Source organism: Chlamydotis macqueenii, chromosome Z, assembly GCF_036417535.1.
Source record: "Chlamydotis macqueenii isolate bChlMac1 chromosome Z, bChlMac1.mat, whole genome shotgun sequence".
Lineage (NCBI taxonomy): Eukaryota > Metazoa > Chordata > Aves > Otidiformes > Otididae > Chlamydotis > Chlamydotis macqueenii.
Genome location: NC_141593.1, coordinates 72,078,840 through 72,084,814, shown reverse-complemented (window position 1 = coordinate 72,084,814; position 5,975 = coordinate 72,078,840).

The window sequence follows — 5,975 nt, the reverse complement described above, 5'->3', positions numbered from 1 at the left end:
AAAGAAGACATAAGGACCAAGCTGTTGTCCATGATGGGAAATTCTGAAAATATTTTTTAATTGAAATCAGAAGGGAAGGACATCTCAGGGTTGTTAGAAGTTTCTCTTCTGTTGCATCTTGGTTTTGCTGCACGCATTTATGTGCTGAGGCCATTTACTCTGGTCATACCACCAACCAGTCACTTGTGGTTGTTCTTTACAAAAAAGTGGTGGATGAAGGAATATCTGCAGGGCCTGTGCAGACCTGCATCTTGGAGCCAAGCTAGCATGTCCTCATGGGCCCTACTCTACTTCCCTTCTGCTCCACAAACTTCAGGGCTACTGAAAAGCACCGAGCTTGAGTCACAGGGTGCCAGCTGGGCCTAGAGGTTAGCTTAGCCCTGTGCAAGTCTCTTGGGCCTCTGCAAGACCTGCAGTGAGTATCAGTCAGTGCCAGGGGTGTTTGGAACAGAGGCTACCCCTGCATGAAGTGCACAACGATAATTTGTGCTGCCACGGCCAACTGTTATGGTTGGAAAACAGTTTGACCTGGTTGCACAGCCCAGTAGCTCCCTCTGCCTGTGCGGGTGCCTGAGGATGAAACAGGTGTCTTTCCAACCCAGAGTCAGCCTTTGCTGAGCTGTGCTGTATGCCTAACATTACTTTTTAAATTAAGCCTTCTGTCTCTGCATTAATCTAAACCTTGGGATACCAGCTCCAGCCCTAAAAAGGATGGTTTCAATTTTTCCATCCCTGCCAGAATGTGCAATTAATCTGTAGATCACCTTGTTGCAGGACTTTGAGGCTAGAAAAGAGTTTATATGGTTTTGAGAGGACAAATTGGTGGAGGGTGGCCAAATACACAGAAAGTCACTGCTGGATCAGTAAGTCCCTAAGCGGCAAAGAGGTAGAGGCCAGGGGGCTTTCCTTCTTCACCCCTTTTTGGCCCTGGAAAAACCTTTGATCTAAACAACCATTACCTCTACATGCTGCAGCTAAGCCCTCGCATGCAAAAGCAGTGGAGCATAGCAAAGACACTCCATCCGCTCCTGTACCCTGGCACGCTGCCCCAGAAAGAGGCGTTACCAGGAAGGTTGTTTATATGTTGGGTTAATGTTTATCCCAAGCTTGAGCTTCTCATCCAGGGTGAAGGAGAGAGCTAAGGGACAAGGCACTGCCCATGAGTGAGACCCAACAACACCTTGTAGGAGGAACTATCCCCACAGTGCTGTTTCTCCTCCAGCTTGCAGACTGGGCAACCTCCTGCCAGCATCACAGACACAAGACCTGGGGCTGGCTCTCTTCCCATTTAAGAGCTCCCTTTGGTGGCCTGAGCCAAAGCTGGGACTTCTCCAGATATTTCTGAGTGCTAAGAGCTCCTCTACAGAACATGAGCTTTGTCGGGCTTAGGGACATGCCAGGCGCAAGCAGACAAACCACTTCCCCATGCCAGGGCCGTAGTGGTGGGAGCTAATGTAATTTAATGCTCTCCGAGGTAATTTAACCCCTTTCCTGGAGCTCAGTGGGAGGCTGTGGGCCACACCGATATGCTAAATCATGAGAATGCCCCTGTGCGCTTTCTGCTCTGCCTGAGGAGCTCTCCAGAAAGGAAAAGAGCACGCTGAGTTAGTCACTCTGCAGCCAGATGCTTGCTTTAGGCCTACAGTCCACTGCCACTGAGACAAAGTCCCCTTTTCATCTTGTTTCTAACTGATGGCTCCTGCAGGTGCAGTCTGGCTTCGAGATTCCAGCTAGTGGATCACTATCTGCTCTGTTTTAAAGCTTAATTTTCATAATACAGAACCTCTTTGGCATATTCTGCTGCCAAGCTGGTAGGCAGCTTTGAGACTTGAGGCAACATCCAAGGTAAGTAAAATTAAATGTCTAGGTCCCTTGCTGAAAAATAGTACACTGCCCAACATCAGAGCCCCCTGCTGAAAATAATACCTTTGTTTTTTCTTTTATAAAGTGATTCTGTTAGTACAAAAGTATGACAAAAGTTGCTTATGACAACATTTTTCAGGGAGGAAAAGTTCCAAAAGGAAATTAAAACCAACGGATATTTTTTTCTTCATCTCCCGATGAAGAAAAAAATGAAGAATTTAACATTTTTCAACGAGATAAAAGCTCTTGCACATTGAGGGGGAATCCCAGTGCTACAGACTCTGAAAAGACTTCCAGTGTTGACACTGCCATCACAATGGAGTTTTAAATCAGTCTCTGAAGCTGGGAGGCGTTCTGTGGGCCCAGCTTCCACCCTACCTCTCCATGCCACGTACTCCTCTACATGTGGCAGAGTCACTGATGTTGAACTTCGCAGGACTGGAAGTATTTACAGCAGGAGAAGTGGGACCTAGGGAAGTTCTTGTTAAATATGATGCTAATTGGGTATTACTAATTAGCGGCTTTCTCCACACGGCTCCATCCAAACCTGCCACGGGCATGTCAGGCCCCGTGTCCTCAGCAGACTGGGATGAAGTGGAGTACGGTGCCTGCTGCAGCACCTCCTCTTCAGTGCCGATGTACTGGGCTGAGTGCTCGTATCTGTTCTGGTTTTGTTACTGAGGGGGGCCCTAAGGTGGCAGCTTCTGTAGGAAACTGCTAGAAGTCGCTCCCCTTTGTTCAGTGGACTCGGCCGGGCCTAGGGCGGACCTGCTGCTGGCCAAGGCCGAGCCAATTGGTAGCAGAATGTCCCGTGATAACACCTCTGCGATAGCGTATTTAAGTAGGGGAAAACAGAAAAAAAGGAGGAGAGATGTGAAGCAGCTGAGCGGGGGGCAGAGAGGAGGAGGCGCGAGCCTTGTGGGCCTTGCAGGCCTCACCCTCTGGCCTCCTGCCAGGCAGCCGACTGGGCCCAACTTGGCCCGGCCCGGCTGCAAGAAGTGGAGAGGAGATGAGAAGTGAATAAGATGTAAAAAGGATCCTGAGAGGCGTCTGCCAGCCTGTTGTGAGGAACGGCTGCAGACGCCAAGGTCAGTGAAGAAGGAGGGGGAGCAGTAACGTGGCTGCTGGCCAAGATTCCTCTGCAACTCGTGGTGAAGACCATGGTGGAGCGGGTTGTCCCCTGCAGCCCATGGAGGTCCACGGAGGGGCAGAGATCCACCTGCAGCCCGTGGAGGACCCCACGCCGGAGCAGGTGGAGGCCTGAAGGAGGCTGTGGCCCGTGGAGGGCCCGCTGGGGCAGCTGTTCTGGAGGGACTGCACCCCGTGGAAGAGATGACCCACGCCGGAGCAGTTTCACGAAGGACTGTGGCCCGTGGGAGGGACCCCACGCTGGAGCAGAGGAGGAATGCGAGGAGTTCTTCCCCCGACGATGATACAGCGGCGTAAAGCAACGTGTGATGAACTGACTGCGACCCCCATTCCCTCCCCGCCGCCCCTGTGCCGCTCAGGAGGGGAGGTAGTAGAGATAATGTTAAGCCTGGGAAGAGGGAGGGGTGGGGGGAGGTTATCTTGTTCCCTGTCTCATTCTCCTGCTAATTTTAGAAATCAATGAATAGTTCTCTCCAAGTCGAGTCTGTTTTGCCCGTAACAGTAACTTTAAGGATTTCTCCCTCTCCTTATCTCAAACCTCGAGCCGTTTTCCTTATATCATCTCCTCCTATTCTCTCGGAGGGTGGGGGGAGTGAGAGAGAGACTGCGTAGTCTGGTCCCGATCGGGGCTGAACTACGACAGTATCACATAGCCTTGAACTAAATCTGCTTAAGGATATTGTGTCTGCAAACCAGTCATGCCCTTCCTAGGGCTGCAAGGTGTATCATGAAGCAGAAAGCTGTTTTCCTTCTGTCTCATCTCATCCACTTCTGCAAGGCAGAACCCTCCAAGGCAGGATCCTGCTTCTTGGGGGACCCTCCAGCTAGGTGAGAGGTGCTTTATCCACACCTGCACAGATACCACGACTGTGGCCGCACTAGTTGTTCTGGTTTCGGCAGCGATGTAGTTAATTTCCCTCTCAGTAGCCAACATGTTTTGGATTTTGTATGTGAAGAATGCTGATAAACACCCTGATGATACCAGTTGTTGCTAATGAGACCAAAGACACTGTTTGGATTCCCAGGTCTTGCTGATCTGCAGGTGCAGGAAGCTGGGAGGGGTATAGCCACAACAGTTCCCAGGCTGGCCAAAAGGAGTACTCAATAACATGGACACTGTGCTCAGTATGTGAGGGGGGGTTGGATGGGGGTGGGCAACTCTCTTCCTCTTACTCATTTGCTTGCTGCTCTGTTTCGTTTCTGTGATCACTGTTCAGGACGGGCTGTATCAGCCGTTGGGATGTTGGCTGATGAGAAATTGTGCATTGTTTGTTTTTATATTTTAGTGTCCTTATATTCTCTTATTATTGTCATTTTCCTTTGCTATTCTAGTAAGCTGTCTTCATCTCAACCCACAAGTTTTCTTTGCTTCCCAGTTTATCTCCCCCATCCCACTGGGGAGGTGGAGGGAGAGCGAGCAAGTGTGTGGTGACCAGGGCAAAACCACCACAGTCTTTTTGGCACCTGATATGGGCTCAGATCTATGACCCTGAGATTCAGGGTCTCATGCTCTACTGACTGATCTAGCCAGGCTCCTTCATGCCCCATGCTGGGCACCAAAAACACTGTTGTATTTTAGCCCTGGTCACCACACAGCTGCTTGCTCTCCCTCCCCCTCTCCCTCTCTGGGGCTGCTGGAGACTCTTTACACAGTGTGACAAGTGTCGTGTGGGGGTGTGCTTTGCCACAAGCCACCTCCACAGACACAAGCACCCAGCAGCGGTTGCTCGGCCAGGCCCTTGTTGTTGGATGACCAGTTGAGAAGTCCTAGGACAGAAGACGGAGAGTAGAGGTCACCCCAATCACCGAGGTCACCCCAGTACAGACAGCAGTCCCAGCCACCCAGCCTTAGACTGCAAAGGGGAATGGGCAGCAAAACCATTCACTCTGTCAGCACCTAAAACAGCTCTGAGGAACGGAGCTTGCGCACGACCAGCACAGCTAGATGCTGACACTGGACAAGGCTGCAGGCAGTGGAAATGTTTCCCACCAATAACCTCAAGCAAAGACATCTTTGTCCTCCCCTCAGTCCTGCATGCAATCTTCTTCAATCAGGGCTGGAGCGCAGCATGTGTGAAAGGAAGCACTGAAAATCATCTGTTCATCAGCACCTGTCTTGGACTTCTCAATGGTGAAGATGCGGGCACGTGCTGCAAGGGTCTGGAGGGGTTCCAGAAGTCATCTCAATTCCCGTAGGCAAGGCAGGTGCAGGACAGCTGCTGCACAAGCAGCCACAATTCGCGTCCACAGCTGGATTGCTTCTTGTGCTCAAACCATGGACAATGCTTCCCAACAGTCGTGTCTCTGCTCGGCTGTGTCAGTCTCCTGGATTGTCCCGTTCTGGCAGCAAGGCATAGAGATCACTCTTGAGGGCTGCTGGTTGCTTCCAAAATTCTGCTCAACTCCCTCAAATGATTCAGTGGGACTGCTTTTGTCAAGGGCCTGTTTTTCTTTCCCCAAAAGGACTTCAGCTGCCCTGAGGGACTGGCAGAGTCCCAACTCACCACCACAGAATCAAAGCAGAGACACCTGAACTGCAGCATGTCACCTGGGGAGGACACTCAGTCTCACAGCCTTGTCACAGCCGCTAGCTCAGCCCAGAACTGCCACTGCTACCCGCAGGCTGGTGGGACTGAAGCATGGCAATGCACCAGCTGTCTCAGGCTCTGTTCAGGCAGGACCAGAGGGGTGTCGGCTGAGTGGCCAAGGACATCTGCTCTGCCTTTTGATCTTGGGCACTGCTATCTACTTGCCAGGTTCCTCACCCAGGGTACCAAGCGGCCTGCAGCGCTGCCAAGGTGGCCAGCTAACCCCCAAGTCTGAGGGTGAGAAGCTTTCCAGAGCCATTTGCCACTGGTGGAGGCCCTGCGGCTTTGGGCCCGCGTGGGCCAGTGTCTCTCCCTCTGCCAGGGACCGCTCAGCCAGCAGCCAGAGGCTGTCACACTGATGGGGTGTGTGCAGTG